This window comes from Hoplias malabaricus, chromosome 2, assembly GCF_029633855.1.
Source record: "Hoplias malabaricus isolate fHopMal1 chromosome 2, fHopMal1.hap1, whole genome shotgun sequence".
Lineage (NCBI taxonomy): Eukaryota > Metazoa > Chordata > Actinopteri > Characiformes > Erythrinidae > Hoplias > Hoplias malabaricus.
The window spans coordinates 48886412-48899183 of record NC_089801.1 but is presented as its reverse complement, the minus strand read 5'-3'; positions in this window follow the sequence as shown (position 1 = coordinate 48899183).

Genomic DNA, 12772 nt, shown 5'->3' with positions numbered 1-12772 from the left:
TTTTATTTGTTTGTTCATTTTTTATTCATTTATTGTTTATTTGTTTATTTTTTTTAAGTTTTGATCTCCTCTTGTGTTTAAATGACTGTAGCTACAATCTTCACAATCGGAGCCTTAAGCTCAATGGCTTACAGCGCCTAGTGTTCCCTGGCAGTCTCCATTCCAAGTATTAACTAAGCGCACAAGCTCGGGATTCCTAAGAGTGCTATGGCCATAACCGATGACTGTTGGCTGTAGAAGACAATTTGTAATGACTGTTCTAAGAGCAACTCTTGCTGCTTGTGAACTAAAAAGCCTCACAACTCAAAATAAATGACTGGATTTCCAGTGTTTTTTGTTTGTTTGCTTTTTTATTTGTTTGTTTATTTTTTATTCATTTATTGTTTATTTGTTTATTTTTTAAAAGTTTTGATCTCCTCTTGTGTTTAAATGACTGTAGCCACAATCTTCACAATCGGAGCCTTAAGCTTAAAAGCTTACAGCGCCTAGTGTTCCCTGGCAGTCTCAATTCCAAGTATTAACTAAGCGCACAAGCTCGGGATTCCTAAGAGTGCTACGGCCATAAGCAATGACTGTTGGCTGTAGAAGACTATTTGTAATGCCTGTTCTAAGAGTAACTCTTGTTACAGAGCTGCTTGTAAACTAAAAAGCCTCACAACTCAAAATAAATGACTGGCTGTACAGTGTTTTTGGTTTGTTTGTTTTTTTATTTGTTTGTTTATTTTTTATTCATTTATTGTTTATTTGTTTATTTTTTAAAAAGTTTTGATCTCCTCTTGTGTTTAAATGACTGTAGCCACAATCTTCACAGTCGGAGCCTTAAGCTTAAAAGCTTACAGCGCCTAGTGTTCCCTGGCAGTCTCAATTCCAAGTATTAACTAAGCGCACACGATCGGGATTCCTAAGAGTGCTACGGCCATAAGCAATGACTGTTGGCTGTAGAAGACTATTTGTAATGCCTGTTCTAAGAGTAACTCTTGTTACAGAGCTGCTTGTAAACTAAAAAGCCTCAAAACTCAAAATAAATGACTGGCTTTCCAGTGTTTTTTGTTTATTTGTTTTTTTATTTGTTTGTTCATTTTTTATTCATTTATTGTTTATTTGTTTATTTTTTTTAAGTTTTGATCTCCTCTTGTGTTTAAATGACTGTAGCTACAATCTTCACAATCGGAGCCTTAAGCTCAATGGCTTACAGCGCCTAATGTTCCCTGGCAGTCTCCATTCCAAGTATTAACTAAGCGCACAAGCTCGGGATTCCTAAGAGTGCTATGGCCATAAGCAATGACTGTTGGCTGTAGAAGACAATTTGTAATGACTGTTCTAAGAGCAACTCTTGCTGCTTGTGAACTAAAAAGCCTCAAAACTCAAAATAAATGACTGGCTTTCCAGTGTTTTTTGTTTATTTGTTTTTTTATTTGTTTGTTCATTTTTTATTCATTTATTGTTTATTTGTTTATTTTTTTTAAGTTTTGATCTCCTCTTGTGTTTAAATGACTGTAGCTACAATCTTCACAATCGGAGCCTTAAGCTCAATGGCTTACAGCGCCTAGTGTTCCCTGGCAGTCTCCATTCCAAGTATTAACTAAGCGCACAAGATCGGGATTCCTAAGAGTGCTATGGCCAAAAGCAATGGCTGTTGGCTGTAGAAGACTATTTGTAATGACTGTTCTAAGAGTAACTCTTGTTACAGAGCTGCTTGTAAACTAAAAAGCCTCACAACTCAAAATAAATGACTGGCTGTACAATGTTTTTTGTTTGTTTGTTTATTTTTTATTCATTTATTGTTTATTTGTTTATTTTTTAAAAAGTTTTGATCTCCTCTTGTGCTTAAATAACTGTAGCTACAGTCTTCACAATCGGAGCCTTAAGCTTAAAAGCTTACAGCGCCTAGTGTTCCCTGGCAGTCTCCATTCCAAGTACTAACTAAGCGCACACGATCGGGATTCCTAAGAGTGCTATGGCCAAAAGCAATGGCTGTTGGCTGTAGAAGACTATTTGTAATGACTGTTCTAAGAGTAACTCTTGTTACAGAGCTGCTTGTAAACTAAAAAGCCTCACAACTCAAAATAAATGACTGGCTGTACAATGTTTTTTGTTTGTTTGTTTTTTTATTTGTTTGTTTATTTTTTATTCATTTATTGTTTATTTGTTTATTTTTTAAAAAGTTTTGATCTCCTCTTGTGTTTAAATGACTGTAGCTACAATCTTCACAATCGGAGCCTTAAGCTTAAAAGCTTACAGCGCCTAGTGTTCCCTGGCAGTCTCCATTCCAAGTATTAACTAAGCGCACAAGATCGGGATTCCTAAGAGTGCTATGGCCAAAAGCAATGGCTGTTGGCTGTAGAAGACTATTTGTAATGACTGTTCTAAGAGTAACTCTTGTTACAGAGCTGCTTGTAAACTAAAAAGCCTCACAACTCAAAATAAATGACTGGCTGTACAATGTTTTTTGTTTGTTTGTTTTTTTTTATTTGTTTGTTTATTTTTTATTCATTTATTGTTTATTTGTTTATTTTTTAAAAAGTTTTGATCTCCTCTTGTGCTTAAATAACTGTAGCTACAGTCTTCACAATCGGAGCCTTAAGCTTAAAAGCTTACAGCGCCTAGTGTTACCTGGCAGTCTCCATTCCAAGTACTAACTAAGCGCACACGATCGGGATTCCTAAGAGTGCTATGGCCAAAAGCAATGGCTGTTGGCTGTAGAAGACTATTTGTAATGACTGTTCTGAGAGTAACTCTTGTTACAGAGCTACTTGTAAACTAAAGAGCCTCACAACTCAAAATAAATGACTGGCTTTCCAGTGTTTTTTGTTTATTTGTTTTTTTATTTGTTTGTTCATTTTTTATTCATTTATTGTTTATTTGTTTATTTTTTTTAAGTTTTGATCTCTTCTTGTGTTTAAATGACTGTAGCTACAATCTTCACAATCGGAGCCTTAAGCTCAATGGCTTACAGCGCCTAGTGTTCCCTGGCAGTCTCCATTCCAAGTATTAACTAAGCGCACAAGCTCGGGATTCCTAAGAGTGCTATGGCCATAAGCAATGATTGTTGGCTGTAGAAGACAATTTGTAATGACTGTTCTAAGAGCAACTCTTGCTGCTTGTAAACTAAAAAGCCTCACAACTCAAAATAAATGACTGGCTGTACAGTGTTTTTTGTTTGTTTGTTTTTTTATTTGTTTGTTTATTTTTTATTCATTTATTGTTTATTTGTTTATTTTTTAAAAAGTTTTGATCTCCTCTTGTGTTTAAATGACTGTAGCCACAATCTTCACAATCGGAGCCTTAAGCTTAAAAGCTTACAGCGCCTAGTGTTCCCTGGCAGTCTCCATTCCAAGTACTAACTAAGCGCACACGATCGGGATTCCTAAGAGTGCTATGGCCAAAAGCAATGGCTGTTGGCTGTAGAAGACTATTTGTAATAACTGTTCTAAGAGTAACTCTTGTTACAGAGCTGCTTGTAAACTAAAAAGCCTCACAACTCAAAATAAATGACTGGCTGTACAGTGTTTTTTGTTTGTTTGTTTTTTATTTGTTTGTTTATTTTTTATTCATTTATTGTTTATTTGTTTATATTTTTAAAGTTTTGATCTCCTCTTGTGTTTAAATGACTGTAGCCACAATCTTCACAATCGGAGCCTTAAGCTTAAAAGCTTACAGCGCCTAGTGTTCCCTGGCAGTCTCCATTCCAAGTACTAACTAAGCGCACACGATCGGGATTCCTAAGAGTGCTATGGCCAAAAGCAATGGCTGTTGGCTGTAGAAGACTATTTGTAATGACTGTTCTAAGAGTAACTCTTGTTACAGAGCTGCTTGTAAACTAAAAAGCCTCACAACTCAAAATAAATGACTGGCTGTACAGTGTTTTTTGTTTGTTTGTTTTTTTATTTGTTTGTTTATTTTTTATTCGTTTATTGTTTATTTGTTTATTTTTAAAAAGTTTTGATCTCCTCTTGTGTTTAAATGACTGTAGCCACAATCTTCACAATCGGAGCCTTAAGCTTAAAAGCTTACAGCGCCTAGTGTTCCCTGGCAGTCTCCATTCCAAGTATTAACTAAGCGCACAAGCTCGGGATTCCTAAGAGTGCTATGGCCATAAGCAATGATTGTTGGCTGTAGAAGACAATTTGTAATGACTGTTCTAAGAGCAACTCTTGCTGCTTGTAAACTAAAAAGCCTCACAACTCAAAATAAATGACTGGCTGTACAGTGTTTTTTGTTTGTTTGTTTTTTTATTTGTTTGTTTATTTTTTATTCATTTATTGTTTATTTGTTTATTTTTTAAAAAGTTTTGATCTCCTCTTGTGTTTAAATGACTGTAGCCACAATCTTCACAATCGGAGCCTTAAGCTTAAAAGCTTACAGCGCCTAGTGTTCCCTGGCAGTCTCCATTCCAAGTACTAACTAAGCGCACACGATCGGGATTCCTAAGAGTGCTATGGCCAAAAGCAATGGCTGTTGGCTGTAGAAGACTATTTGTAATAACTGTTCTAAGAGTAACTCTTGTTACAGAGCTGCTTGTAAACTAAAAAGCCTCACAACTCAAAATAAATGACTGGCTGTACAGTGTTTTTTGTTTGTTTGTTTTTTATTTGTTTGTTTATTTTTTATTCATTTATTGTTTATTTGTTTATATTTTTAAAGTTTTGATCTCCTCTTGTGTTTAAATGACTGTAGCCACAATCTTCACAATCGGAGCCTTAAGCTTAAAAGCTTACAGCGCCTAGTGTTCCCTGGCAGTCTCCATTCCAAGTACTAACTAAGCGCACACGATCGGGATTCCTAAGAGTGCTATGGCCAAAAGCAATGGCTGTTGGCTGTAGAAGACTATTTGTAATGACTGTTCTAAGAGTAACTCTTGTTACAGAGCTGCTTGTAAACTAAAAAGCCTCACAACTCAAAATAAATGACTGGCTGTACAGTGTTTTTTGTTTGTTTGTTTTTTTATTTGTTTGTTTATTTTTTATTCGTTTATTGTTTATTTGTTTATTTTTAAAAAGTTTTGATCTCCTCTTGTGTTTAAATGACTGTAGCCACAATCTTCACAATCGGAGCCTTAAGCTTAAAAGCTTACAGCGCCTAGTGTTCCCTGGCAGTCTCCATTCCAAGTACTAACTAAGCGCACACGATCGGGATTCCTAAGAGTGCTATGGCCAAAAGCAATGGCTGTTGGCTGTAGAAGACTATTTGTAATGACTGTTCTAAGAGTAACTCTTGTTACAGAGCTGCTTGTAAACTAAAAAGCCTCAAAACTCAAAATAAATGACTGGCTTTCCAGTGTTTTTTGTTTATTTGTTTTTTATTTGTTTGTTCATTTTTTATTCATTTATTGTTTATTTGTTTATTTTTTTTAAGTTTTGATCTCCTCTTGTGTTTAAATGACTGTAGCTACAATCTTCACAATCGGAGCCTTAAGCTCAATGGCTTACAGCGCCTAGTGTTCCCTGGCAGTCTCCATTCCAAGTATTAACTAAGCGCACAAGATCGGGATTCCTAAGAGTGCTATGGCCAAAAGCAATGGCTGTTGGCTGTAGAAGACTATTTGTAATGACTGTTCTAAGAGTAACTCTTGTTACAGAGCTGCTTGTAAACTAAAAAGCCTCACAACTCAAAATAAATGACTGGCTGTACAATGTTTTTTGTTTGTTTGTTTATTTTTTATTCATTTATTGTTTATTTGTTTATTTTTTAAAAAGTTTTGATCTCCTCTTGTGCTTAAATAACTGTAGCTACAGTCTTCACAATCGGAGCCTTAAGCTTAAAAGCTTACAGCGCCTAGTGTTCCCTGGCAGTCTCCATTCCAAGTACTAACTAAGCGCACACGATCGGGATTCCTAAGAGTGCTATGGCCAAAAGCAATGGCTGTTGGCTGTAGAAGACTATTTGTAATGACTGTTCTAAGAGTAACTCTTGTTACAGAGCTGCTTGTAAACTAAAAAGCCTCACAACTCAAAATAAATGACTGGCTGTACAATGTTTTTTGTTTGTTTGTTTTTTTATTTGTTTGTTTATTTTTTATTCATTTATTGTTTATTTGTTTATTTTTTAAAAAGTTTTGATCTCCTCTTGTGTTTAAATGACTGTAGCTACAATCTTCACAATCGGAGCCTTAAGCTTAAAAGCTTACAGCGCCTAGTGTTCCCTGGCAGTCTCCATTCCAAGTATTAACTAAGCGCACAAGATCGGGATTCCTAAGAGTGCTATGGCCAAAAGCAATGGCTGTTGGCTGTAGAAGACTATTTGTAATGACTGTTCTAAGAGTAACTCTTGTTACAGAGCTGCTTGTAAACTAAAAAGCCTCACAACTCAAAATAAATGACTGGCTGTACAATGTTTTTTGTTTGTTTGTTTTTTTTTATTTGTTTGTTTATTTTTTATTCATTTATTGTTTATTTGTTTATTTTTTAAAAAGTTTTGATCTCCTCTTGTGCTTAAATAACTGTAGCTACAGTCTTCACAATCGGAGCCTTAAGCTTAAAAGCTTACAGCGCCTAGTGTTACCTGGCAGTCTCCATTCCAAGTACTAACTAAGCGCACACGATCGGGATTCCTAAGAGTGCTATGGCCAAAAGCAATGGCTGTTGGCTGTAGAAGACTATTTGTAATGACTGTTCTGAGAGTAACTCTTGTTACAGAGCTACTTGTAAACTAAAGAGCCTCACAACTCAAAATAAATGACTGGCTTTCCAGTGTTTTTTGTTTATTTGTTTTTTTATTTGTTTGTTCATTTTTTATTCATTTATTGTTTATTTGTTTATTTTTTTTAAGTTTTGATCTCTTCTTGTGTTTAAATGACTGTAGCTACAATCTTCACAATCGGAGCCTTAAGCTCAATGGCTTACAGCGCCTAGTGTTCCCTGGCAGTCTCCATTCCAAGTATTAACTAAGCGCACAAGCTCGGGATTCCTAAGAGTGCTATGGCCATAAGCAATGATTGTTGGCTGTAGAAGACAATTTGTAATGACTGTTCTAAGAGCAACTCTTGCTGCTTGTAAACTAAAAAGCCTCACAACTCAAAATAAATGACTGGCTGTACAGTGTTTTTTGTTTGTTTGTTTTTTTATTTGTTTGTTTATTTTTTATTCATTTATTGTTTATTTGTTTATTTTTTAAAAAGTTTTGATCTCCTCTTGTGTTTAAATGACTGTAGCCACAATCTTCACAATCGGAGCCTTAAGCTTAAAAGCTTACAGCGCCTAGTGTTCCCTGGCAGTCTCCATTCCAAGTACTAACTAAGCGCACACGATCGGGATTCCTAAGAGTGCTATGGCCAAAAGCAATGGCTGTTGGCTGTAGAAGACTATTTGTAATAACTGTTCTAAGAGTAACTCTTGTTACAGAGCTGCTTGTAAACTAAAAAGCCTCACAACTCAAAATAAATGACTGGCTGTACAGTGTTTTTTGTTTGTTTGTTTTTTATTTGTTTGTTTATTTTTTATTCATTTATTGTTTATTTGTTTATATTTTTAAAGTTTTGATCTCCTCTTGTGTTTAAATGACTGTAGCCACAATCTTCACAATCGGAGCCTTAAGCTTAAAAGCTTACAGCGCCTAGTGTTCCCTGGCAGTCTCCATTCCAAGTACTAACTAAGCGCACACGATCGGGATTCCTAAGAGTGCTATGGCCAAAAGCAATGGCTGTTGGCTGTAGAAGACTATTTGTAATGACTGTTCTAAGAGTAACTCTTGTTACAGAGCTGCTTGTAAACTAAAAAGCCTCACAACTCAAAATAAATGACTGGCTGTACAGTGTTTTTTGTTTGTTTGTTTTTTTATTTGTTTGTTTATTTTTTATTCGTTTATTGTTTATTTGTTTATTTTTAAAAAGTTTTGATCTCCTCTTGTGTTTAAATGACTGTAGCCACAATCTTCACAATCGGAGCCTTAAGCTTAAAAGCTTACAGCGCCTAGTGTTCCCTGGCAGTCTCCATTCCAAGTACTAACTAAGCGCACACGATCGGGATTCCTAAGAGTGCTATGGCCAAAAGCAATGGCTGTTGGCTGTAGAAGACTATTTGTAATGACTGTTCTAAGAGTAACTCTTGTTACAGAGCTGCTTGTAAACTAAAAAGCCTCACAACTCAAAATAAATGACTGGCTGTACAATGTTTTTTGTTTGTTTGTTTTTTTATTTGTTTGTTTATTTTTTATTCATTTATTGTTTATTTGTTTATTTTTTAAAAAGTTTTGATCTCCTCTTGTGTTTAAATGACTGTAGCTACAATCTTCACAATCGGAGCCTTAAGCTTAAAAGCTTACAGCGCCTAGTGTTCCCTGGCAGTCTCCATTCCAAGTATTAACTAAGCGCACAAGATCGGGATTCCTAAGAGTGCTATGGCCAAAAGCAATGGCTGTTGGCTGTAGAAGACTATTTGTAATGACTGTTCTAAGAGTAACTCTTGTTACAGAGCTGCTTGTAAACTAAAAAGCCTCACAACTCAAAATAAATGACTGGCTTTCCAGTGTTTTTTGTTTATTTGTTTTTTATTTGTTTGTTCATTTTTTATTCATTTATTGTTTATTTGTTTTTTTTTTTTAAGTTTTGATCTCCTCTTGTGTTTAAATGACTGTAGCTACAATCTTCACAATCGGAGCCTTAAGCTCAATGGCTTACAGCGCCTAGTGTTCCCTGGCAGTCTCCATTCCAAGTATTAACTAAGCGCACAAGCTCGGGATTCCTAAGAGTGCTATGGCCATAAGCAATGACTGTTGGCTGTAGAAGACAATTTGTAATGACTGTTCTAAGAGCAACTCTTGCTGCTTGTTAACTAAAAAGCCTCACAACTCAAAATAAATGACTGGCTGTACAGTGTTTTTTGTTTGTTTGTTTTTTTATTTGTTTGTTTATTTTTTATTCATTTATTGTTTATTTGTTTATTTTTTAAAAAGTTTTGATCTCCTCTTGTGTTTAAATGACTGTAGCCACAATCTTCACAATCGGAGCCTTAAGCTTAAAAGCTTACAGCGCCTAGTGTTCCCTGGCAGTCTCCATTCCAAGTACTAACTAAGCGCACACGATCGGGATTCCTAAGAGTGCTATGGCCAAAAGCAATGGCTGTTGGCTGTAGAAGACTATTTGTAATGACTGTTCTAAGAGTAACTCTTGTTACAGAGCTGCTTGTAAACTAAAAAGCCTCACAACTCAAAATAAATGACTGGCTGTACAGTGTTTTTTGTTTATTTGTTTTTTTATTTGTTTGTTTATTTTTTATTCATTTATTGTTTATTTGTTTATTTTTTTTAAGTTTTGATCTCCTCTTGTGTTTAAATGACTGTAGCTACAATCTTCACAATCGGAGCCTTAAGCTCAATGGCTTACAGCGCCTAGTGTTCCCTGGCAGTCTCCATTCCAAGTATTAACTAAGCGCACAAGCTCGGGATTCCTAAGAGTGCTATGGCCATAAGCAATGACTGTTGGCTGTAGAAGACAATTTGTAATGACTGTTCTAAGAGCAACTCTTGCTGCTTGTGAACTAAAAAGCCTCACAACTCAAAATAAATGACTGGATTTCCAGTGTTTTTTGTTTGTTTGTTTTTTCATTTGTTTGTTTATTTTTTATTCATTTATTGTTTATTTGTTTATTTTTTAAAAGTTTTGATCTCCTCTTGTGTTTAAATGACTGTAGCCACAATCTTCACAATCGGAGCCTTAAGCTTAAAAGCTTACAGCGCCTAGTGTTCCCTGGCAGTCTCCATTCCAAGTACTAACTAAGCGCACAAGCTCGGGATTCCTAAGAGTGCTACGGCCATAAGCAATGACTGTTGGCTGTAGAAGACTATTTGTAATGCCTGTTCTAAGAGTAACTCTTGTTACAGAGCTGCTTGTAAACTAAAAAGCCTCAAAACTCAAAATAAATGACTGGCTTTCCAGTGTTTTTTGTTTATTTGTTTTTTTATTTGTTTGTTCATTTTTTATTCATTTATTGTTTATTTGTTTATTTTTTAAAAAGTTTTGATCTCCTCTTGTGTTTAAATGACTGTAGCCACAATCTTCACAATCGGAGCCTTAAGCTTAAAAGCTTACAGCGCCTAGTGTTCCCTGGCAGTCTCAATTCCAAGTATTAACTAAGCGCACACGATCGGGATTCCTAAGAGTGCTACGGCCATAAGCAATGACTGTTGGCTGTAGAAGACTATTTGTAATGCCTGTTCTAAGAGTAACTCTTGTTACAGAGCTGCTTGTAAACTAAAAAGCCTCAAAACTCAAAATAAATGACTGGCTTTCCAGTGTTTTTTGTTTATTTGTTTTTTTATTTGTTTGTTCATTTTTTATTCATTTATTGTTTATTTGTTAATTTTTTTTAAGTTTTGATCTCCTCTTGTGTTTAAATGACTGTAGCTACAATCTTCACAATCGGAGCCTTAAGCTCAATGGCTTACAGCGCCTAGTGTTCCCTGGCAGTCTCCATTCCAAGTATTAACTAAGCGCACAAGCTCGGGATTCCTAAGAGTGCTATGGCCATAAGCAATGACTGTTGGCTGTAGAAGACAATTTGTAATGACTGTTCTAAGAGCAACTCTTGCTGCTTGTGAACTAAAAAGCCTCACAACTCAAAATAAATGACTGGATTTCCAGTGTTTTTTGTTTGTTTGTTTTTTTATTTGTTTGTTTATTTTTTATTCATTTATTGTTTATTTGTTTATTTTTTAAAAGTTTTGATCTCCTCTTGTGTTTAAATGACTGTAGCCACAATCTTCACAATCGGAGCCTTAAGCTTAAAAGCTTACAGCGCCTAGTGTTCCCTGGCAGTCTCAATTCCAAGTATTAACTAAGCGCACAAGCTCGGGATTCCTAAGAGTGCTATGGCCATAAGCAATGACTGTTGGCTGTAGAAGACAATTTGTAATGACTGTTCTAAGAGCAACTCTTGCTGCTTGTGAACTAAAAAGCCTCACAACTCAAAATAAATGACTGGCTGTACAGTGTTTTTTGTTTGTTTGTTTTTTTATTTGTTTGTTTATTTTTTATTCATTTATTGTTTATTTGTTTTGTTTTTTTAAAGTTTTGATCTCCTCTTGTGTTTAAATGACTGTAGCCACAATCTTCACAATCGGAGCCTTAAGCTTAAAAGCTTACAGCGCCTAGTGTTCCCTGGCAGTCTCCATTCCAAGTACTAACTAAGCGCACACGATCGGGATTCCTAAGAGTGCTATGGCCAAAAGCAATGGCTGTTGGCTGTAGAAGACTATTTGTAATGACTGTTCTAAGTGTAACTCTTGTTACAGAGCTGCTTGTAAACTAAAAAGCCTCACAACTCAAAATAAATGACTGGCTGTACAGAGTTTTTTATTTGTTTGTTTTTTTACTTGTTTGTTTATTTTTTATTCGTTTATTGTTTATTTGTTTATTTTTAAAAAGTTTTGATCTCCTCTTGTGTTTAAATGACTGTAGCCACAATCTTCACAATCGGAGCCTTAAGCTTAAAAGCTTACAGCGCCTAGTGTTCCCTGGCAGTCTCCATTCCAAGTACTAACTAAGCGCACACGATCGGGATTCCTAAGAGTGCTATGGCCAAAAGCAATGGCTGTTGGCTGTAGAAGACTATTTGTAATGACTGTTCTAAGAGTAACTCTTGTTACAGAGCTGCTTGTAAACTAAAAAGCCTCACAACTCAAAATAAATGACTGGCTGTACAATGTTTTTTGTTTGTTTGTTTTTTTATTTGTTCGTTTAATTTTTATTCATTTATTGTTTATTTGTTTATTTTTTTAAAGTTTTGATCTCCTCTTGTGTTTAAATGACTGTAGCCACAATCTTCACAATCGGAGCCTTAAGCTTAAAAGCTTACAGCGCCTAGTGTTCCCTGGCAGTCTCCATTCCAAGTACTAACTAAGCGCACACGATCGGGATTCCTAAGAGTGCTATGGCCAAAAGCAATGGCTGTTGGCTGTAGAAGACTATTTGTAATGACTGTTCTAAGAGTAACTCTTGTTACAGAGCTGCTTGTAAACTAAAAAGCCTCACAACTCAAAATAAATGACTGGCTGTACAGTGTTTTTTGTTTGTTTGTTTTTTATTTGTTTGTTTATTTTTTATTCATTTATTGTTTATTTGTTTATTTTTTTAAAGTTTTGATCTCCTCCTGTGTTTAAATGACTGTAGCCACAATCTTCACAATCGGAGCCTTAAGCTTAAAAGCTTACAGCGCCTAGTGTTCCCTGGCAGTCTCCATTCCAAGTACTAACTGAGCGCACACGATCGGGATTCCTAAGAGTGCTATGGCCATAAGCAATGACTGTTGGCTGTAGAAGACAATTTGTAATGACTGTTCTAAGAGCAACTCTTGCTGCTTGTGAACTAAAAAGCCTCACAACTCAAAATAAATGACTGGATTTCCAGTGTTTTTTGTTTGTTTGTTTTTTTATTTGTTTGTTTATTTTTTATTCATTTATTGTTTATTTGTTTATTTTTTAAAAGTTTTGATCTCCTCTTGTGTTTAAATGACTGTAGCCACAATCTTCACAATCGGAGCCTTAAGCTTAAAAGCTTACAGCGCCTAGTGTTCCCTGGCAGTCTCAATTCCAAGTATTAACTAAGCGCACACGATCGGGATTCCTAAGAGTGCTACGGCCATAAGCAATGACTGTTGGCTGTAGAAGACTATTTGTAATGCCTGTTCTAAGAGTAACTCTTGTTACAGAGCTGCTTGTAAACTAAAAAGCCTCAAAACTCAAAATAAATGACTGGCTTTCCAGTGTTTTTTGTTTATTTGTTTTTTTATTTGTTTGTTCATTTTTTATTCATTTATTGTTTATTTGTTTATTTTTTTTA